The sequence below is a fragment of the Struthio camelus genome, chromosome 14 (genome assembly GCF_040807025.1).
Source record: "Struthio camelus isolate bStrCam1 chromosome 14, bStrCam1.hap1, whole genome shotgun sequence".
NCBI classification, from domain to species: domain Eukaryota; kingdom Metazoa; phylum Chordata; class Aves; order Struthioniformes; family Struthionidae; genus Struthio; species Struthio camelus.
In genome coordinates, this window is record NC_090955.1 from 23501766 (window position 1) to 23525286 (window position 23521).

The following is a 23521-nucleotide window of genomic DNA, read 5'->3' on the forward strand; positions in this document are numbered from 1 at the left end:
GAAGATAGAAAACAACACTGAACATATCACTAGCTTACTTGATGGAAACAATAGTAAAGAAAAGATAAGATAGCCAATTACCTCCTGCCAATTGTGTCTTTAAGTAGAGGGAAAGACAGACAAAAAGAAGAGAGACTAATCTATACATTGGGATGGACTTTGGGATACATGTTTAGTTGTCAGGGAGCATGCAGCGATTGATCTCGGTCTGGCGATGTGCGACATATTCGGGTTCCTAAAGAACAAAAACCCAACTCGTGTTTGTTGGTTTTCCTCCCTGGTGTGGTGATGCTGCTAAAAGCGTGCATCGGGTTTTCCCGAAGGTCCAGCTCATTAGTGGGGACGTTCTGCAGCAATCCTGCACACCGTGTCTTTGTCAGCAAGATTAATTCAGTCATGCGTGCTGATGAAAAGCTAAAGCTTTTGGAAACTGGTTCTACAAAAAGGAACTTGCTTCAACCCTTTTTTTGGTTTGCTTTTTTAAACTCTCACCCTCAAAACAGTAATAAGGATCTAAGGTTTTAATTCTGTTCTACTAAAAGGAATGCATTCCGGCTACGAGACTTGAAACATATCCCGCCTACTGCTGCAGCAGCCTTACATGCTAATTAGTCAAATACGATAAACGCGTTGCTTAATAGCGTAGCTTACTCTTCTGCTTCACCTTATTTACTACTTTTCTGCAGAACTTAGTAAATCTTGCAAGTATTTCTGTAACTTTCAGCAATCAAACTTCTGCACCTGAACTCTGGTGTTCATATTTGGCCTTTTCTGTGCGTAGGCTTGAGCAGGAGGTCCAAAGAACATCTAGAGCCTCAATGCAGACATATCAAAATAAAAAGGGCAAAAAGCACTACAATTTCTCCTGCATCTGCCAAAACCAGAGCTACTACACAGGATACCAGTGACAACAGCAGGAGGAAGAAACGGAGTGCAGTTCTGCGCTCGCTTTAAGCGCTAAGCGAGTAACGCTTTTTGCTCGTCGGACTTGGACAGGTTTGAAGGTCTCGTAGTCTTCTGCTCTTTGATTCATTCTTTTATTTCCCTTATTTTATTATTTCCTTTTATTCTTTTATTTCTAGGCCCAAGCATTCAGTCAAGGTAGCTTTCGCAGCTACCATGCTGAGGCAGTGAGGCCTCAAAGTGACCGCGGAGGAGACAGCCGTGACTGCCCTGGGAAGGGTCTTGGGGGATGCAGGTGAGCCGCACAGCCCACCTGGAGCAGACCAGCATCGCTTAACCGCTCAGTACAGCTCTCAGCCATTTCAGAGGGCGCAAACACGTGAAGGGGGGTGCTGGAGCCGCAGCTTCCTGCTCTCAGATGGATGCAGGTTTGTAAGGTGGATGATGGCAAAGGCCTGGAGAACTCCCTCTCCTGCTAGTCCACGTGAAGGTACCACGGTTTCTCTGTCTCATCTCTGCTCTGTTCCTAAGCTCGGATGTCACCTGCATGCAGGTTTGAAAAAAGGCAATTATTTTATGGCTGAGAAAGACCCAGCTCCAGAGATCTTTGCTCTTTAGAGACTAAAAACTATTTTGGTTGTTAAAAGGCAGCACAGCTCACCTACCAAACACCCAAAAAGACGCTCAGGAATTAATAACTGCAGGAAAATGTCACTTTATTAGAACTGAACAACCTAGATTCAGACGGCTTTTTGTCTGGCTACTCACTTACCCCATCATCCCCACATGTCAGTGCTGGGCTGGCCTTTCATCGGCTCCTAGAGCAAGAAGCTGGAGCAGATGTTGCAAACCAAAACGATCAGGAACTGATCTGGAGCTAAAGCCCAAACCCAGCCATTTCTCTCAGTACCAAAGAGAAAAAAAAAAAAAAAAAAAAGGTGCTGCCGCTAATCTTCCCAGAGAGCATGGCTTTGTACAACTTCATTCAATGAAGTTCTGGTTAAAAATTTAACTGTTACAGAAGGCCTTTGAGTCCTTCATCTGTTTCATCTATCATCCATGCCGCACAAACATATCTTTTTGAAGCTCAGGAAAGGACGAGTGGAAAGCAGTGGTAAATCTGTTGCCATACAACACTATTAGGCAGAAAAATAGTTCGTCAGTACAGAGGAAGCTGGAGGGTCCTGAATTGCTCCATGTCTTCTTTCAGAGGGACATACACCTCGTGGTCCCTGCCTGCTCCCTCCAGCACACCACAAGGGCTTTGGGGAAGGGAGGTGCGTTCAAGTCGTCGAAGAATAAGAACGAGCAGCACATTTGGCTTCTTTCTGAAAGAGCTGCAAATTACTCATACGGAATGATGCGATGTCTCTGGGAGGTCTGCACGTAAGTTTTGCTTTAGTTTAAATCAACAGAAACAACTAAATCTGTGCACAGCCCAAGCTGGGCCGCTGTTCTAAAGGCTTCTCTTCGGTTCAGGTTCTCCTTCTGCCTGCTCATGTTCAAATAGGCCAAGAGGACCAGGCGAGGATGTCGCAGAGGAGACAAAGGAGAATTGCTGGTGGAGATGGCATGGGAAGAGAAAAGAGAGCACCGTGAAGTTTAGAGTGATGGGCGAAAAGCTGGGTAGCAGAGAAGAGCCTTAAAAATTCTTAGATAACACAAAGCAGCAGATTAAAAAAAAAAATTTTTTTAAAGTAGGAAAAGAGAGAAAAAAGAAGAAAAGGGAAGTTGAAACAGTAGGTCAAATTACCAGGTGTTGTTCTATGCTGTAGGCAATACAGTTATGCCACAGAGATCAATTTAGTCCCGGACAAAAAACTGAGTCGGAAAGTTTGGTGCAAACATCCCATGTTGTAGAAATAAACATTGTGCAAAGGCTGCTCAGTTCCCAGTATTTGGTGAGAAGCTAGGAATAGCTGGACACGTCTCTCCCTCTTTTTTTAATAGCATTGGCCCACGTCCTCCAGCAGAGTCACAAACTTAGCACTAGCCCAGTAATAATTCAGACAAGAAATTTAACAAAAACAAGCCAAAAACACAGAAAAAGAAGGGGCCAGCGTGCTGCAAGAATGAGCTCAATACCTCCTGCCGGGTTAGGATGAACGTTTCCACGTTGGGGGGCTGGATCCTTCTCCCTGGCCGTGTCCTCCTTACTCACATGACTGCTTCCCATCCTCTGCCTGTGGCAACCATCCCCTTTCCTACCTGGCTCAACAGTCCCTAGTCTGCATCAGAAGCATCTGTGTTCAAGGACAGAAATGAAAGCTGCTCAGAAATGACAGCTTCTTGCTAAGTGCGTCATGCAAGTGCACAAAGGGGGTATCTTTGCCACAGACAGCAGATGGGGAGAAGCTCCGCACCTCTACCTCCCTTTCACCCTTTGCCTCTCCACCTGCTGGAGGACTTCCAGTCACAGCACATACAGCCAATAAATAGTGGGCCCAGGAAGCGTCAGAGAAAGCAAATACGATTTGAATCCTGGTTCGTTTCCAAGCGCTAACTGATTCTTGTGCCGCGCACCCTCCCAGAGACGGCGCAGGCACCTTCAGGTCTTCCTCTAACCGCAGATGTAAAATATCTTTTCTCACCTCCTGATACTCAGAAGTAAAATTAGCTACTCTGAAAAGCTCCAAAAATGCAGAAGTCAGACTGAACTCGCTTTTAAAGACTGTCAAGAACCAATTTTTGCAGGAAAACTACCCGTACATCCCTCCAACTTCAAAGCGTTTACAGAGTACAACAACAGGAGGTGAATGGTGTTTTGTGCCAAAACTACTTTGCACAAGCACTATGGTGTCCAGCCGAAGATCCAGCTGACACAGAAATTCCGTATCTAGCTAAAGATGCTTTGATCAAGAGGCAAAACCATCTGTTGCAGGTAGAGAAACAAAGTGGTGGAAAAACCAGGGAGCTGGAGCCCAATCTCCTGCGCTGCAGCGCTGTGCTTTCAGCATGACCCCTTTGCTAAACCGCTCGGGGAAAGGTTGCTTTCTTTGCACCATCTCAAAGCAAGCGATTTGAGCGCCACTATATCTTTTCATACTGGGAAGAAATTAGGTCAAAACTTTCTAGGAAATTTCTGCCGCCCATTTCAGAGCTCAGTTCAAAAAAAGATCAAAGCAGAGAAATTCTATAGAAACCCATGTGCAATTTCATGCGGAAATGAAACATTAACAGGGAGAAGTCTTGTGACTGAATACTGCTGGGCTTACATCTTTAAAAACCTCAGTACAGATCTGCAGCAGCAGAACATAAGGCAAAGCAAGTGAGCAAACATAAACCCACGCCTCCATCGGCTACCGCCCCAAGGACAGAGATGCCATTCATTTGGTTAATGGGATGGCACTGTTCCTCCCCGCTCCCAGCTTGGCAACTTGGCTGCCCAGAGCCACTTCAGCCTTTTAGCAACTGTAACAAATCTTACCCTCGCAGTGCGGTTTTTTTCAACAGTTAGAGCTCCTCGCTCATGTTCGGTATTCAAGTGTCCTTTCTTCCACAGCGTTATTTTCATTAGATGATCTCTTCTCTGAGAAAAAGCACTTAGGGCCAGATTTTTAAAAAGCCATTAGGCTCCTGCCTAATTTAAATGCATAACAGCAGGCAACTCGGCCTAATTCTCTACTTAAGCACACAGGCGCTTGATTTATACACACAAGTGGAATGGCTTTTGCAAATGTACATTTTGCCCCTCGTTTCATCCTCCTCACGCTTTAAAAACTTACCTTTACTTATTATTTCCTTAATTCAGCCTTAAATTGCCCAAATAATTAATCATTTAGCATACAGCCTGCAATGGCCAATTTCCTCTGGTTGAGTCGAAAACAGTCTGTTGGACCCCTTTTAGCCCGAGTCACGTCATGCTGCAGGAGCCTTTGGGCCAGTCCTGCCTTCGGAGAGCTAAACCCAGGTCTTGCGGCAAGTCCTGGGGAAACAGAGCAGAGGGTTTAACTCCACACATCATCAACCGCTCCCAAACAGCCGGAGGGAACAGTAAAACTCACAGTAAGACGACTTTTGTCACTCTCCTTGCAATTTCCGTGCTGGTCTCTCCTTGGGTTCCTTTGATTTATGAGGTCGTTTGTTTGTGGACGACTGATTGAATTAACTGCTCCAGAAGAGCATTTCCGTCTCAGAGCAGGAAAGGAAAGGCTTTTTAAACCCTTTTGTTAGCTGTAGTTGAAATTAGGGATTGGAAATGCAGCTCATTTCTACATGATACTTAAACTCCAAAATGTTCCAGGGCCTCTTACAACTTCCTTCAGAAGATCTAAAAGAGACAAAGAAATGCTTGATCAAAGGAATACATTTTGTCTGCACAGAAGACGACAGCAGGCTGAAGGACATCATGTTTGGATATCATTTCTTAATACCCTTAATGCTGTTTCTTAATGCCCTTAAACTTATCAGAACGTCAATACCAAGATTCTTCCCTTATGTCTGTAAAATCATGCTATTTGTTATTTCTCGCAATATTGAATTACACTCTTGAGCCAGCTGTTGTACTCTATCACTAATATTTTCAGTACAGTTCTTTTTAGAAACAGTTCTCCAGAATGTCTTGTTTTTTCTGGTATTGATTCCCTGTTTTTGTTTTGTTTTGTTTTTTTCATTTCCCAAGGCCAAAACCCCATAAGCAGGATTTCCATCAATTCTAGTCGGAGTTCTCACCTGATTAGAAGCCGCAGCAGAAAGTTTTTAGCTCACACGCAGGGCTTGAAGCTTCTGCTTCTCCTGAAGCATCATTATTTCCAGCTTTGATTTCAGTCCAAAGTGCTCATCACAAGTCGGAATTAAAAACCTGTTCGCTTTCCAAATTCCCGGTAAAGCAGAAGACACTGAAATAAAAATGGTGAAAAATTCTTCCCCTCAGGTTAAAACCAAAGTAGCTTTAAAATACTGTTTTTTATTTAATTCTTTATGCTTCTTATCTGACCTGACTTCATATCATGCTAGTGGCTGTATTACTGTCTACTCACAGCATTCAAGTGTAAAAACATTTCCTGGTAATCCATAACAGGAGTTCTAATCCAAACTTAAAATGCAATCCTCCTACAGTAGGTAGAAATTCATCTTCCTACAGTATTTAAAGTAAACAGAAATGAAATAGACTGTTGTGATTGCGCCATATGAGATGACTGGAAACGCTGGTGTGATTTGACATGTAGCAGGCCACTATGCTGGTTTTAGCAGACCATGAAATCACGTGAAATACTAAAGAAGAAATAAAAATGAGTTTCATAAGAAAAACGCACTTGTCCATCGTTTTTCAAAAAGAAACCTTCTCTTATGCTTTACGTCCCACACCATTTTTAGGCTTGTTGAGGAGCAGCATTTTCACAAACCTCAATTATCGATCAGTAAAGGAATCAAACCCTTTTGCAGAACAAGATAAACTGAACCAAAATCTCGCTGGCAGTTAGCTGACCCCACCTCCACGGGTTTCTTCAGCTGCTGCGGTGCCGGCTGTTCAGTCTCTATCAGATAGCTGGACCAGGGGAAGCGTCCCTTCGCCGCAGAGACTCTGGGCACGGTTTAGCTCCACCAGCACATACCCAGGCTGCGACCAAACCGGTGACATCGTCCTACCAGTCCACAAGTGGTCAGAAATGCCCCTGGCGGCAGCTCAGGGAGGATCGAGAAAGCAGGCCCCCGACGGACATGATGCTTCGTTGATGAAGACAGCCCCAGACCCAAGGATTTTACGGGTGAAGGTCTTCCAAAATGCACATGGAGGGCTGCCAGCTGTGGGAGTTACAGGAGCATCAAAGGAGCACGGGGCCGTCCAGCAGTCTCTGCAGGACCCTAGCGCTGCAGGAAGAGATCTGAATACCTGCAGGAAGGGGTGGACACGACAGACTGCTTGGGTGGATCCAGCCCTTTGGACTGAACGGTTCATTTGCATCTCTCGGGACACCCAACAGCCCACAGCACGGAGTAGAAAGAATCCTGGGGTTGCTCCATCTCCGACAGTCACCTTCAGTCTTTGCTTCTTCTGCAGTCCGGGCTGCTCAAGACCTAAACCATTTAACTGTATTCATTACTTCACTATTCATTACTCCATTTACAGAAGTGGTTCTGTTGGCCCTACAACACAGAGACCAAGGAACGAGGAAGAGAAGTAACGATGGAAACTAACCCCAAACAGCACGTTTAAGGATGAACAGTGCATTGAAATCACTACAGCTGAAAATAGCGCTTGCTTCTGCGTAATACCTTATTAATTCAAAGAACTTCACATTTCAGTGGCTCTCAAGTACCTCCCAGCTCAGACCTTTAGACAAAATCTGGGTTACAAAATCACCATGGATGTCTTATGGAAATTATGCTGCTACTTCTTTATAGCAGGTTCTGGGATGGACGGAATACATCATACAATTACCTTCTTTTGAGTTATTTCTCCTTGCAGTTCTAAGATTATATCTCAACCTGCAGAGAGCACACAAATGCACCAAATTACTTCACACATTCTTGAAGTTTTTTCTGTGGAAATGACCCAGATTTCTAAATATGGCACCGAAGTGTTTTTGCGTTACGGGTTTGAGTATAAACCATATTAGGTACAAAAAAGGTTCTGAGTATAAGGTTTATTAGCAAATGAGCTAATCTCATTGTTTCTGCAGTTTCTCTGTTTCATTTGGAAGCTCCTGATCCAGGCCCTATTCCCACATTGAGCCGGGCTAGTGCATTAGCCCTGGCAAGATCACAGCAAAGGTGCAAGTAAGATGAAGTCAGTCAAAGCAAGCACCCACAGAAAACTGGAAGGGAAATAAGGACCCCAATGATAAATTACAGCTCAAATTTGTATTGCTTGATGTTCACACGTGTTTATTCTCTCACATCCAAGGACAGCTGTATGAAAACATCACCCTAAGCAGCTGATTTGCTCTTTCCTTCTTATCTTATCAGTAGTGATACTTCCTTCAACCACAAAGACTCAGCAGAAACAAAGTGGCCGGGGGGAGGGGGGGGACACATTGTTGCTTGAATCATTTCATCAGCCCTTCCAAGTATTTTATTTAAGTAACATCTCAGCCACAGTGCTACAGGCATCATCAAGTCTGAAGTGACCTGTTAGCCTAGAGAATACGAACACACACTAGATACGGGTTTTTAGATACACTGACGTTTTTCAAACTTCAGAAAAAACACACAGACGTTGTCAAGGATAAGGGCAAGCAAGTCCACAAGGTGTTTTACTTCCAGTTTAGAAGCCACGTGGGGCATGGAGAAAGCTATTTTGAATTAGGACTTCTCACAGGCCCAGTTTGCTTGGGAAGACTTACAAGTTTTGCACTGCACCTGCCCACCAGTGAAACTGTGCTAGCTGCGCAGGTGGTGGAAATCTGTGGCCCGGGCTAACACCCAGCCTGGAACCGCAGGGGTGTACCAAAGCAGCAAACAGTAACAGGGTTTACAGCTCCCCCCAAAGTCTGCAAGGTTAAAAGAAAGGACCAGCCGTTTCGTGATTTCCTAAAAAAGGGATGAGAAATTCAAACTTAAATACAGACCTTCATTTCCCAGCTGGCCCATAGTTATGGAAGAGACCAATCTAAGACAGAGACTCCTCTTATAAAGCTCAATTGCTAGTAACTGAGGTGTGCTGCTCCGGCTGTTCCCACCCTTCTAGCACGCTGTTCTCCCCTCCTCCATCCTCACCTACAGTTAAAAAGAAAAACTGGACTAAACTGGCTTTCGGCAATGCTGGGGCACGGAGGAAAACCACTTCTGTTTCTGCTAATATGTCATGAGCCAACTTTCACGGAGGTGTGCATGTGACAGGTTAAAAAAGGAGAAAAAAAAAAAGAAAAAAGTAAAATGCTGGCACAGCCTTCCTTTCTGAGAGGTCACAGACGGCTCTTTTCCAGCAGGAGAAAATCATGCCAAGAGAAGTGGGCTTAGCACCTGCAAAATACTGACTAATCATGGTGAATATATAAGCATCTGTTTTCATGCTCGAGCTAATTGGGTCCTTGGGAAGCATACTAAAAAGAGGAAGAAAATCTCTAAAATTCAGATTCGGGGTTAAGTCTCTCATTGTTTGCCAGCAGTCTTTTTACATGAAAGAGCAGAAACTGAGTACCGGCGCAGTTGTGGTTGTCCTGCCAAGCAGCTGTCCCCATTTCTCAGGTCCAGCTCCTCTCCGATGGGCATCGCTTCCTGCACATCACAGAGTTAAAGTACTAGCACTTTTTGCCATAATCTTTTTTCACCTTTTCCTTCTCTCTGCGCTCCCCGAAATCTGTGTGAACGCACTAAAATATGCATAACCAGGCAGATCTACACTGAGGCTCCTTGCACTTCAGCAGACTGCCCAAGGCATTGCGTCCAAAAGCTGAACATCGTTGTAAGTTATCCAACTAGATGATAAAATGTTACTTCATTTTGGTTTCCAGGCATTGATTTCTCCCTTGATGTGACAGCCCAGGCTCCTACTCTCTGTCAGCCGCTGTCTTCCATTTGATGCTGATGTTCACACACCTAATCTCTGCCATACACACCTTCCTTAGCATTAAACGTACACTTGCTATGGATTTTGCATGCTGAAATTCCTTTGGGAACCTTTATTTCTTTAGAAAATGAGTATTTAAAAATATAATCTAAAGTATTTCTTCATTGTTTAAGGTCATTGCTTCCTGCTCCTAGAATGACATCATGATGCCTTCTACATGTGGGATAAAGCCAAAATTGTCAATGACCCCTTGCCGTCACTACAAAACGCTGGGCACCCGTCAGAAGCCTGCATTCAACCACTCTCTAGAAGTCTCAGTTCGGTAAGTGTTTTCCCCACACACGTCCCCCTATGCCTCTAAAATTCACTAGCAGACCTAGCTGGAAAGGATAAGCTTTCCTTCCTGAGCTGAACTAGGCTTTTTTCATTGTTTTTTTTCAAGCAAGGAAACCAGGAGGCACTTTAGTAAAGCTTTAGTAAAGCAGATCAGGTCACCTGCAGGAAATTGCATCTTCTAAGAAAATCAGCATTCATAAGTGGAATATAGTGTCTTTGTTTGACTTGATTTTTTAGTTGTTTGCTGAACAATGAGAACGTATCAAGCACCTAGATTTTGATTAGCAATGTACTTCAAACCATGACTGCGTTCTCTACACTGTAAAGTAGGTCCGACATGTTAAAGCTTTGTACCTAGACTTTTGGATGATGGGCTTTCTGTTAGTGACTGATGTTCCTTCCTTGAGCTTTGTGTGCAGGTAAAGCTTTTGAGATGGTCTTTCTTGCTACACTCCTGTTATCTCGGCCAAATCGTTCTCTGAAGGTTAAAGCTATCCTCACTCTTTGTACAAGATAAAGGGTATGTACATCTGAAGACCAGACTCAGCTTGGCTGCTTAGTTCAATAATCTACCATGAGGAAAAGCATGAAGATCCCATTCGCTCTAAATGGAGAAAAAAAAAAAAAAAAAGATTTTAGAGGAGGAGTAGGTGCTTCCATTTCTGGTGCCTATCTTCACACATCTTAAAACACCTAATTTTCTAGAAAAAAAAAATTAAGTGTGTTCAGGATTGTTAATTCCTACCTATATATTCCGTTCTCTATACTTTCTACAACACAGAAATCTTTCTCAGAAGAATAAGTAAACTGAACTTTTTTCACAATCCAGCATCTCATCATCTTGTAATATGTGCCATAGAAAAGTTCTGATCCCACTTTGCTCCTTAAGGGGCGTTTATGACATCTCAGTGATAATTCCTGTGCATCCTCTTCAAAATAATTAAACATGATAAGACAACGTAGTTATGGCGCACAGTCTTAGGGTGAACAAACAGCGTACGTTGCTAGAAACAGTGACTAATTTAACACTGTCAGACCTGGAGAGCACCTTATTGAAAGCACAGTTGCAAAACATATCTTCATTAAATAACGACTTGTCCCCAGAACACTGCTTTTCAATATCTTTATATCGTACTAGCGTCAGAATCTTTGGCTCTAATTAAAAAATTTGGATGGAAGAACGTCCAAGACTTTCTCTTATTAGCTTTTCTTGTTTTGTTTTGGTTATGTTCTGGAATCACTTGGCACTTGAAAAGCACTTGGTTAGGAGAAAAACAAACCAGGCTAGTTTTCATGTTATATACCCTCTGGATTTGTTAAAAAAACACAAATAAAATAAATAAAAAAGCTACTACTGGACTAGACTGTGTGAGTTTTGCCTATGTGCATGAGCACTGCATAATCCCGAGTTAGCAGTTTCCAAATGGTGCGATATGATCAGTGTTGTTCTTGATGCACGTAAGCTACAGGTTGTCACGAGAGAGGAAACGGCACTAGCGTAACAGCCAAAAAGTGAAATCCAACAGCAGCAACCCAGTATCACTGTCTTCCATTTACACACCAACAAGCAAAGGCGAGCCCTGCGGCAAGACTATCAGGAGACGCAGCTCTTCACAAACAGCGGGGAAGACAAGCCAAAAGTCCTTTGAGAGGCCCTGGAGCTTGGACCTGGTCTCTGCTTTGATCCCAAGTAGCCTGAATTATGTGGCCTTTGGGACATGCTAGAAAAATCCCAAGTTTTGTAAGATTTTTAGCAAGGATATGCTTCCTGTACAGAGACAGGTAGTGAACAAGAGTTCCTGTAGGCGCTGCTGATGGCCAGAGTCCAGGAAAGGATGTGCTCGAGGCATAAGAGATTTCTGTCACGGCCCCCTCAGCCTGAGCAGATTTATATTTTAAGTCTAAACGAAAAGGACTGGAGGTCAAACTGCAAAAGAGCTATTGTGAATAGATCTTAAAATTGAGTTCTGCACTTACGGGCCGAACTCTCCGAACGGGAGAGTTTCTCACCACAAAATTGGACGCACAATTCTTTTAAGAGCTCCTATGTATTGCCTCAATTATTGCTACAGACTATATTAAAATGTCTTCTTAATATTTCAAAGTCTTCTTAGTGCCAGGCTATTAAAAGTATAGACTGATTTCCTCAGAACAAACCCCTTCCTCAAAAACCCAGCCAGAACGTCAATCCAAACAGCTAATTACTAACCAAAAAGTCCTGCTAATTGACCGCACGGATTTTAATTTTACCAGACAGCGTTACCCTTGTAAGAGCTTATTCAAACCGAGGTTTGAGAACAATGGCTCCAAGAACATGAAAGCAGTTTCCAAATCATAGCAGAGATGTTAAGGTTGAACCTGTCCTCACCTGCTCCAACAAACATCAGTACTATCTCCATAAAAACGGAGAAATAAGAGACAATAAGTGGCAAAACGGGTGAGAGAAAGAAAAGAAGGACGGTCTTTTCGAGGGGGATTTGCAAAAAGCTATAGCCTAAAGCTGCCCTTGGCCTTCCATCAGCAATGGTCTCCAGGAGGTACAGTTCAGCAGACTGCGAGCTACATAAGCCTGCTACAAAAGTGTCCTCAGAATTGTTATTACATGCAATCGTTGCTTGCTCCTTCTTTGCTGCACAGAAATAATTGGTCTCAAACGGGGAACGGTGACAACACAAAACCTCAACACCAGACAACAGGTGTTCTCCCGAAGAACAGCATTCCCCATATTCTACCTCAAGTCTCACACCTGGGATTTTTTCCCGATGCCCTACACTTACGCAAGAAGCACAGGGGGGCTGTTTTTAAACTACTGTTAGGCCTCAGAGTTGGAGTGAACAGCTCGAAAATGCAACATAAAATAAAAAGTGCACTGTCAATGGCCAAAGGCTAATTAAAAGGCTCCACGCAGCCTCTCGTGTTTGAGGAATGCTGATTTTGACTCATTCTCATATGAGGCGCCCGATTCATGAGCGGAGTCCTCCTGCCCGCACTTCGGCATTCAGCCTGACCTTAGCACTGAAAGAGGAGAGGACCCTTGCGGAGCAGTGCTGAGATTTCCATGCCATATCCGTCAACTGGCAGCACGGGCATCAGCCAACCATGCTGCTTCCCGAAGAGTCTGACTGCAAGTCCTTCTAAAGCTAAGAGGAAGCTACCAACGTTGAAGCTAAACAATGCCTGTTCTTTGAAAATTCAAAAACGGGACAGACCATGCCAATCCACTACAAAATGAAAAACGCAGGTTCTTCACTTTATGGCAAGGTGGGTATTGCAGCGATTACTCCAGGATTCCCATGCTTCCAAAGACATGGAGCAATGCTAGACACAGGCTTGGCTTCTGCTTGTGGGCCCTAGCAGACAGATTTTCTTCTAGCACAGAATTCATTTTCAGATGTACCTGTGTGTCTCATTCAGTCTCACCTTCCTTTTCCTACAGAGGTAGCTATAGAAGCATTTAAAGCTCAGGATCTTTGCCTGGGTGTCCATAAATAAATAAGCTACGGAGAGGGTTTCTAGCAGCTCGCAAAACAAAAGGTCTTTGTAAACTACCTGTAGGCTGGATAAGCTGTACAACTGCATTTTGCTAAATACAATTACTTACTAGGAGCAGCTTTAGACTATTGCCAGCTGCAGCATCAAGTTAACTTCAAATATTGGAAGATGTTTATCCCCTCTTGGTTATGCTCTTCAGTCCAGCATGCTGCTTTTTTTTTTTTTTTTTTTTCCAATTATTCCGTTCTCAATAATCTGGCATACAACTCCTGAGTTAAAAACAGCAAACTGATAGTTCATTCATCAGCAGTCTTTCCTACAGAAAGTCGCACATACTGAACGTTTGAATCATAATCAAGAATACGCCAAGTCTACATCCTGTCCTCTCTGCTGGAGTATGACCAGTTTTGCCTGCTTTATTTTTTCCTCTTAGACTAGGCATTTTACTCCAAACTAACTGCTAACGAATGCCCACGCTTTACTGCACAAGCAGCTCCTACGTAGTTAGTGCACCCCCCTCAAAACCACGGATAAAAGACTTAATAGAGGTAAAAGTATAATTACAGCACTGCCTGCACCGAGTTTATTGAAACCCTTGAAATACTGTATGATGCATTTCAGGTCTGAAAGTTTATCTCCGAAAACTTTAATGATGTCCTTATGTACAGTTAAAGGAGCAATTAATGCAGAGTGCTGATGTGACTGACATGTAGAGATGTACTCTGACCTGGACAGTTTCTCCAGCTGAAAGCTCAACAGTAATAAAACTCATGCCCCCGTTTCATGTCAGCAACAACAGAAGTGACGTGGGACTAATAAGTGGCTGCTTTAATTACAGCTCAGTTATTTCATTAAAACAGCTGTTAATTTAAATGGGAAAGGGAAGTCATCCTTTTGGAGGCATTAGAATAAACTGCCCATCAGAAGTGCTCTCCGCAGAAAGGGAGAAGCAGAAGTTTGGCGCTTATCAGCTCCCAAGATCATTTGAATGTTGCACTTAACAGAAGGAAGCGCAAAGGAGATCAGTTTTACAGCTGGTTCCAAAACTGGATTCCCTGAGGAAAAGACTGACAAGAATATCTCCAAGTTCCAAGAAAACTGTAAACAAAAAGCAGAGAATCTTGGACGTTCAACTTGAAATTTTGTTTCCAAGCTCTTCTAGCTCATTATGCCATGCTAGCACTTTACAGGAGATGTAGTTCTGCACTTCATGCCCCCTTTTTCTTGTATGACCAAGCTATATATTTTAGGCAATAGAGAAGATGATAACTGCCCTTTGTTGTGCCATTGCAGAGCATTTACGGAGCTCCACATCACGGTGTACCAGGGGACATACATTTCAGGCAGGGACATTCGCTCAGAAAAGAGAACGAAGGCAGAGACACCTTCTGATGTCTCCTCAGAGAGGCTCAGCTTCTGCCTCGGGCAGCATCTCCAAATAGAAAGTTTTCAAGCTTTGATGACAGCAATATATTTAGGAAAAGGAAAAAAGCAAAGTTAAATCCCATTTAAACTAGTTAAAATGGCTGAAAAAACGTTGTGAAGGGATTTTTTGACCAGAAGATTTTAAAACACTGGCATCTACCAAGCTGTATATACTACTATTCATTTGATGTAGAAACCCACTGCTGCAAGGATCAGTTATTTCTTCACTGGACAGGAAAAAAAGGAGGTAAACCTTCCACCTGTGATACTCTCTAGGCTATCTCCTATCGCACAATACACCTAATACAATACCCGCGTTCAAAATCCTCCACCTATTCAGAAAACCCCAAGTTACGAAATAAAAAGCCAGAGGTGCAGGTAACTCTTCAAACACACAGCTACCATCCAGCTGCGCTTAGGCACACAGGAACAACAGCTGAGCGCGCCAACCCTTCTCCAGCGGGACAGAGGTGGCAGGAAAAAGCTGCTGGAAGAGCGCGTGACTCTGTCAACCAAAGGCAGTTCTTGGCAGGGCTGAGCCTCCAGTCAAACAAAGGGATGAGACGTTCGGGAGAAAAGGAGCGTGGCAAAGAGAAACAAAATGAAAGGAAACAGAGATGAAATAAGATTCTCTTATTGATTTGCGCTGAAGACGAATTACTGAGTTCTCGCTGCAGCTGTAAAGGAAAGCCATGCCAAAGGGGTGTAACTCCTAACAAAAAAACAAAACTAACTGTTCTCTTCCTTGCTTTGTGTAAAGAACGTGCCCGACTTCAGAAAGTCACTGCAGCAAAAAGTTGAGAAACAAATAAAGTGAATTACGTGTCCTGTACAGAGGAAAAAAAACTTAACATTGCGCATTTAACAGTGAGTTCTCAGCAGCCCTACAACTAGAATCATATACTTTTCCCACCTAACGCACAGCGAGATTGTCACAAATCAGAAGTATTTCCCAAGAGAAACTAGCAACCCTGGCCTCTCAGCAACACTTGCCGGCAAGTGCTGAACCTCCTCCTTGCACAGGAAACCTGCCCTGGGAAATTCGGAGCCTAACGCCCAAAGATTAGCTGTGCCCGTGAGATCCTAAACCCAGCCTCGGACAGGAGCACACCTTCAAGCGCCTTCTGCAGCATTCACCGGGCCAGCAGCAGGGAAAGCGTCCCACCTCTCGTGTCCTGTACCTGTGCCGCATTAAAGCCTCCCAGCAAAGCTATTTCTCATTCCTGATTGCTGCTACTAAAGTTTGCCTAAATGAAACCAGATACTTCAGTGATTGCGAGTTCGACATAGAAAACACACAAATGACTTGAAAACTGGCTTGTTTGTGATGCAGATGAGACTTTCTACGGCTGGGAGGGCGCACCCAGCAAACGTGGCAGGTGGCGACCTCTCTCCAACAGAGAAGAGGTTTCTAACCCAGTACTGCAAGATAATAGACTTGAAAGCTGTGATTTTTATGCATAGAAAACCTGTCACTGGTGCAGGACTGAAACCTGCTTATCTTGGCCTTTCACGTGGTGTAATTTGACAGGGCCCATAGCACTTCTAGGGAAGGAGATGGAAATGCATCTAACTGTATTGGATTTATTTACTTATTTAATTCTAAACAGTGGCAGAAATTGCTTTCTCCAGCTCATGAGCAGTCCCCACAGAAGTGGATTAGTACATGTGGCACAGCAAGCAGAAAGTACAATCCCTTACAAGGCTTGCCCACGCTAGTCAGAAACATATTTGCAAGCAGAAGAAATTATTACACTCCTGACACAGTCCTTGGATAAAGGAACGAGTTCATCACTTGCTAGCAAATGATTTTGACCTTTCTGGCAAAGGTAAGAGGACAAAGATATATTAACTGGAGTAATTTAAGTCAAGTGCAAAGTAACAAACTGTTACGTGGCCTCGGGGAAGAATCTGAAGTCTTAGTTGCTGACGATGTTTCAGCAGTTGGTGGGTTTTACTTTAAGTCCAAAATTATCCTAAGTTTCTGGGGTCTTACCTGGATGGGACTGAAACAACTTAAATCTCTTGACAAAGGTTTATTTGCATCTTTCTCTGCCCCTTGATAGCTACAACACAACGCTGAACGGGGCGGCTGTCGGCGTTGGCAGCCCCAACGCAGCACTTACTCTCTACCGTCATCTCCTTGGCTGTGATCGCAACGGCGTTTACCTTGGGGCTGCACAGCCGCGCTCACTCAGGTTTCAGACCCTCAGACAGTTGGGTGAAATACGCCAGAGAGAAACGTTTGGAGAAACTCTTCCCTTTCCCCTTGTAATCCAAGCCCTGGTTAAACAGCTTGGACCTTCTGACAGGGCTAAACCAACGGCCTGGTCTGGCCAACCATCTGTCCTCAGGGAATGAGCGCGCCATGCCCCTTTCCAGTCTCTTTTCTTTTACCAGCACAAGCACAAGAGCAGCATCTCCACCTATTCTTTTTCACTTGTGATTTATCATATTATGTTTCTATCAGGTGCTTAAACAAGTCTCTGCGGAGAAATAAAGAAGCTCAAAGCCTTTGGAAATGCTGTTAAGTACAAGAAACATTAGATGAGGATTAGCTGCCTAACTCTTTAGTGCATTTACGTTTAGTTTACTCCAACTCGCGAGGTTGTGTACACTTTGCCATTTGTTCAGTATTATATGTAGCACAGTCCAACAAGAAGAATGGGTCTGGATGTGCTAGGAAGTCCTGCATGTTTAAGCACCAGGACTAACTTTTAAAAACAAAGGGGTTACTTCAAGCAAAAAGTCTCCAGTGGCTTTTCCCAGCCGTCGGCACTAAAACTAGTCAAGAAGCAGCTAAAACAAAGTATGGAACTAGTTAGCTAAAGTTTCAAAATTAGGGTTGTGTTTAATGTCAGGGACAGAAAAGACACGGCGGGTTACTCTTACTCGAGCTCTCTCACTTGAGACCTTCCAGCTGCTTCTGAGCAGTCTCAGATGAAACAGGTTTGCCGTAAAGGCAGCATAACCTCGGCGCAACGATACCACACCTTGTGGTAGCAAATCCCATTTCAGAGGGTGCTGGACAGACGCAAGAGTGTGATTAGGGGAGAAAGGGGGAAAGAATACAGCATTTGCCACTGGTGCAAGTCTTGCTTGTCCAGGCCTCTACCCTACTGCGCGCACACTCCAGTCTGCTAGTCAGAGCCCCAAGGAGCCTGTCACAAAGTTGCGCCCACAGACAAGCGTCCAGCAGCAAGCACTTCCGACCACACCATGCTGCCAGTGCCAAGCTGTCCTCCACGCAGATGCTACAAGAACCAGGATGAATACTGATAGCGCCACATCCACTTCCTCCTCCACAGAAATCAGCTACATGAAGTCAGTGATGTGCAACGCAAAGACAGAGAACTCGCAAGGAGAGTCTGTGCACGTGCCAAAGAGGATCCCATATCGCCTCTGCTTGCACAAGTCCCGGATAAAGTACTCCTTCCCACACAGAAAAAACACTCTTCACTAAGAACAAGGCAGCATGCAACACTAACCACATGGACACAGAAGCATCCTTTGATACAGTAACAGATTCTTCTGAGCGATCACTCTCCAACAGCGCTTGGTGCTCATATCACACCTTCCCACAGCCCTCCAGGAGCTCCCTCGGCATGGGAGCACCTGGAGATATCAGGCTTCCCAGGCACTGTCAGAAGAGCGCTTCTGGCCCTCAGCACAAGCTTTGGCCTGGTGGAAGATCCCTTACCTGAAGCCTGAGAGCTTCTGAGATCCTGTTCCACTGCACAGATGAGATGCACCTGAACACAGACTGCGAATTACTGACCTTGCAACGTACCAGAGCAGTTGCATCTGCAAGTCTGTGTGTTGAGGTGAATACCCGGGCAATCTTAACTGGTTTTTTTTTCCCCTATTATTTATTTTTGCTAAATTGTTTTTTTCCAAATGCCTTTGTGTTTTTACAAAAACAAACTCTGTCACTACAAATGTTCCCCAAGGCCTAGCTTCATCCTTTCTCCCTCTTCCCTTCCACTCCCAAATAATTTTGTGCGTGTTTGGAAACACAAGCAACAAGATTTCTACCTGACTTCTCTAACAGTCAGTGCACAGGAAGATCAGAAGCTATTATTACCCAAATGATAAACAGTTTTCTCCCTGAATTTCTTATGCCTCGGCCTGTCCCATTATCATTTTGCAACAATGTAAGACTACAACTTCTGACTGAAATACTTATTACTGTAATACCCCAAATAAGAGCTTGCTGAAGCAATATCTGGTTCATCACCTTAAACAGTATACCATCACTTTTTCAAACGTCAAATGGCACACAAGAATCCCTGTTGTGCCCAGATGCCTTGAACTTTGCTAACTCTCCACGTGCTACCCAGATTATTGCTCCGTACATCAGGGCTGTCAGATGCACATGCGTGGTCCTCTATTCTCACTCAGCAACGTAATGAAAATCAGCTTATCTCATAGCAGTTTCTAAAAGAGCGCAGCTACCTAAAGTCATCCAGGACTTGCTCTATTTTTTTTGTCCCTAAACGAATGTTTGGGAAAAATTACTGTATGAGAGCGAGAAATATCATTACTGAAAACAACCAGTCAGGAAGTTAGTCCAGTATCACATACTGGCCACGTCTGAAGGCCATACATGGAAAAGCTAAACGCTCAGTCCTGCTAACGCGCTTTTAGAGGATTATCTAGAAGTAAGAAAGGCAGAAACAGAAGCCTGGGAATATAATGACTTAACTCTTCCCTAAAACAGCAGCTAGCCAAGCAAAGGAGAGGCAGCTCTTCCTAATGTTGAGGAAAATCTGTTCCAGGGAAGGGGGTCGTTGGCTGTCACCTCAAAAGCGCTTATAAAGTTGCCCCAAATTCTTCCATAATTTTCAGCTGAACGTTTTTCTTTTCAGGCTAGACTCACAAAATGGAAGAGGACAATAAACCTCCTCTACCCCAACATCCCTGTAATAAGGACATTTAGCCAGTATGCAGAAAACCCAGACGGAAGTTTCAGTTCGATCCGTAATAGGGATTTGAAACATCTCCACCTTTCCAGAAAGCGCTTTTGCTACTGAACTAGAAGGTATCCTGAGGCTGTGCTGCGCAAGCTGGTGAGCACGCCTCCGCGGTGAGCATGAAATGTCTCTAGAGAAGAAGCGCATCTCTTGGGGCTGTCCCTCTGAAGCTTGGGGAAGCAGGACCACAAAGCTTCGGGGGCCCTGTTCCAGGGTGGCATGAAGGGCTCAGCCACTCCTCCTGCAGCTCATCCAGTCTGCAACAGAGATGACTAGATGCTGAGCCAGCAACGAAAAGCAAGTCGCTCTGGCCTGATTACAGCATCTACTTATCAGGCAGGACACCAGGCTATCAGTTCTACTCTCATAAATATTTAAGGAACTTTAGACAAACCGGAAGAGTATAGTAAAAGACTGAGAACAACCCTACCAGCCTACCAGCACAGTAGCTAAGACATTGGTTGTTCAAGTCCTCTCAGGTACGAATTTGTCACATCTTCTGCACATACCGTCATCCCTGAACTACTGTGTCCGAGGAAGAAGGGTACGTGCACTCCCTCCTACCTCTCTCCATTACAGCTCTATACAAATCTGCCTCTTCCTTTCCTTTCCTTTCCTCTACAGATGATAAAGACATACTGAAAACGGAAACAACTTTTCTCCATACCGAGTTGTGGATTTGCAATGGTTTTCATCTTAACGAAAAGAAGTATTTGATAAAAATCAAACAAAACTGACATACTCAGCGGATCACACGGCCCATAATGCCGTTTGTCAATCGTTAGAGGACTTACTGTAACCAAATATGAGTTCAAGCGCACACCACATTTTATAAAACACTCTCGTTGCTTCGCTGACAGTTCACACAGTGAAAAATGCCATTTTTTCTACAACAAAATAACTCTTCCTCAGAATCATGTGTTAAATCACAGAGTTTTAGCCTAAAGAAGGCTCCAGCTTGTATTCAATGAAATCCCAAGCGGAAGGATACAAAAATGAACAGTTTTTAACAACTGTAGTAAGACGTTGCCAAACATCCGTCTCCTCTTCTAGCACTTATCATTCTGTAACTGCACTTTCAGCTCCTCTAGTAACTAAAAACTGAGACCAGATGGCCCACTGAAAGACTGGACTCTGATGTTACCAAGCGCCCAATTTCCACTTTTTCTTGTACATTCTGAAGTGGAAAAAAACATGGGCATCACCTTTTCCCTATGATCTCCACAGCAACCTCAACAGCAGCCTCTGACAGTGGCCTTCACCTTCTCACAGACACTGCAAGTCCATCCCTCATCCAGACGTTCTTCGTTAGGCAACTACTTTAGTGCAGTAAGTGGCATCCTTGGTCCCGTCAGGCAGGACACCTCACCAAGGACTATGGAAGACAGAGCCAGAGGTCAGTTTTTTAAGGAGAGGGAAGATGGGAGTCGTGCAGTTCAGCTACAGCACCAAAGCTCACAAAGCTAATAGCCTGCCTAAACTTTTGGATGGCTTGATCCAGTTGGGAATGTGCTGCCTTCCCCCCCCCCAAAATAACAGCACCTTTCTGTTCACCCCTCACTTCTGAGCAGCCATCTGGATGCAAACCCACGATTCCCTTACGAGCTTGGTCATAATTACCCTGAAACTTGCTGACAATTACTGCGACTGCAGCTCGATGCAGCCCACAATCAAAGAGAACTGAACTGCCCTCTCCTGGGAGCACTACAATCAGCAGGGTAGCCTCTAACAGTCAAATGGATCATTAGCAGGTGGGAAAAGCTGTTGAAATGGGAAATGAATGCATCAGGCAGCCTTCTCCAGATGGACTACCCAGCTTTTCAATTTACAGTTTCACTAAGATTGTGCTTAGCGTTCGGGATTCGGCTTAAACGGCATTTCTTCTCTAGTCTTCAGAAATAGGTCTTTTTGCATCAATTTCTTCTCATAGGTTTACACAGATGGGAACCTACACGTATTTTTAGATTAAATCAGTAGGACAAAGATTAAGTGGATGCCGCGTCAGAAGAAGAGCGTACAGACAAGTTTAACGAGACAGACGTAATACGCCCGAACAGGAGACTGCTACTGTATACGGCAGCAGTTGATTTCCACGTAGGATTTTTCCAAATGTCCCGTTAATTTATCAGAAAGAAAAAGGTCTATGAGTGTTGAGGGAAAGCAAATCAGCCTGCAAACTATAACCCAAAACACAGTGAAAATCTGAACTCATCAAAACCAGAAAGAGCTTTTGTTGTTACATCCTTTTATGATGCCAGACTCGAAGCAAGGGACCTGTAGCTAGGGGACAGATCAGTGACAGTGTCATACACCTACAGAGATCATCGGTCTGCCCTTTCAAGTCCCTGCTCTCCACTTGAGAAAATTACTTTACAGAGGCTGCAGGCTTTATTTTATGTTTTACTTTTTAAGATACTTCCAGCAATGAGAAGCTGGAACGGACAGAAGCGTCTCTCTAAGGGACAGAAATCACAAGGCGGGTGATTTCTGTGATTTAAAGAGAGTGCATTATGGGAGTCATTATGCCAATCACGAAAAGATCCAGGGAAAGCATCTAAAGCAAAGCCCACCAGGAATAAGCTAGGTACATACTTTTAAGATAAAAACAAACAAACAAGCTGCCTACCTTAGCCTCAGATGTCCAAACGTGTTTGGTTGTTTGTTTTTTAAAAAAATAAAGCCATGTTTCTCCAATAGCTTGTTCTTCCCTGCCGTTACTTGGGAGAAGGCTCATCAGGTGAGTCATTCCCAGGAACCTTCCTGCACCCATATGGCACACGCAGGAAATCCACTAGAATTCGTATGCCTTTACGACGTTATTTATTAGAATAAGTCCTCCCGTCAAAGTGCCGCTATGTCTCTTCACATAATAATCCTGACAAACTGCTCTTCTCTTCATTGCTCCATAAGCAAGGAGCATAAAGACTAAAGCACTGCTACATTAACACCCATTACTCTGCTCATTGCAAAGAAAACACTGTATTTGCAAACACATTTCCCTCAGCAACAGATGCTTCTCCACATTTTAGAAGCTTCAATTTTTAAGCAAGGAAAAAAAAAAGTCAGCCATCACTTGTAATTATTAAAAAGTCATTTGTTTCTGGATGCTTATTGCTCCCACAGAAATCTGGGGGATAGTGCCATTCTTTTCCTGAAAAATCCTGGGTACTTGTAGTGTCCTCGACAGGGCTTTTGATGAGACACATGCACAATCTGTTGAATATTTTTCAAGTAACTGGATACGATAGCTAGATGCTCACGCTGATTTAAGCTGGTGTCACTCTGCTGAGCAGAACAAAGCTAAGCAATTTCTACCTGCTGAGGATCTGGTGAGCTTCCCGGGCAAGACTTTTCCATCTTCGTTCTGCTCTAGTTGAATTCATTTCTCTGAAGAGCAACCAGCTTTTTTATTGTGCTTTGATCATAATCAGGGTCACCAAAATTTCAGACGCATCGGCTAGTTTGGACAAATTCAAGCGTGCTCTACTGTTTGCATTTGATTTAGGGCTTTTTTTTTTTTATTTTTTATTTTTAAGGAATCTCTTTCAGTCACAGAGCCCCGTGACCATAGCTTCAAGGGCCTGACACTCTTTCAAGACCAGCAGCTGTGGCTGGACGCAGGTCACGCTCGCAGGCAGCTCCACGGAGGACTGAGGGGCTAGAGCAATTTCTGACCCCTTCCTTTTCCTCCTTGGTTAAATACTTTCTTTTTCCTCCCTCTTTGCCTCCCCAGCCTGACAACCTATCCTAGCTGGCCAGTAAATTCAAGTACTGAGCCTTCCTCTTGCAACTAGGGGAAGGGACAGCCGGAAAGGGGCAGAGCTGGCAGCACGATCGGAAAGTCAGAGCAGAAATGGGAGAACCACCTGAAGGCCATGAGGCCTTAAAGAAAAAAAGGACCTTATCCGGCCCACACGCGCGGTGGGTGGAGGAGGTACTG

General features: G+C 44.1%; 1 long non-coding RNA gene across 5 annotated transcripts in view; it reads right to left on the minus strand.

The window, feature by feature from the left end:
* Window positions 1–23521, minus strand: part of LOC104147018 (uncharacterized) — a 73665-nt gene that overhangs the window by 45048 nt on the left and 5096 nt on the right. For all 5 annotated transcript variants that reach the window (XR_011134439.1, XR_011134436.1, XR_011134435.1 and 2 more), the window contains exons 2-4: window positions 5575–5741; window positions 4908–5173; window positions 4629–4828 (exon numbers count right to left, since the gene is read on the minus strand). This is a non-coding gene — a long non-coding RNA (uncharacterized lncRNA). The remainder of the gene's footprint in view (window positions 1–4628; window positions 4829–4907; window positions 5174–5574; window positions 5742–23521) is intronic.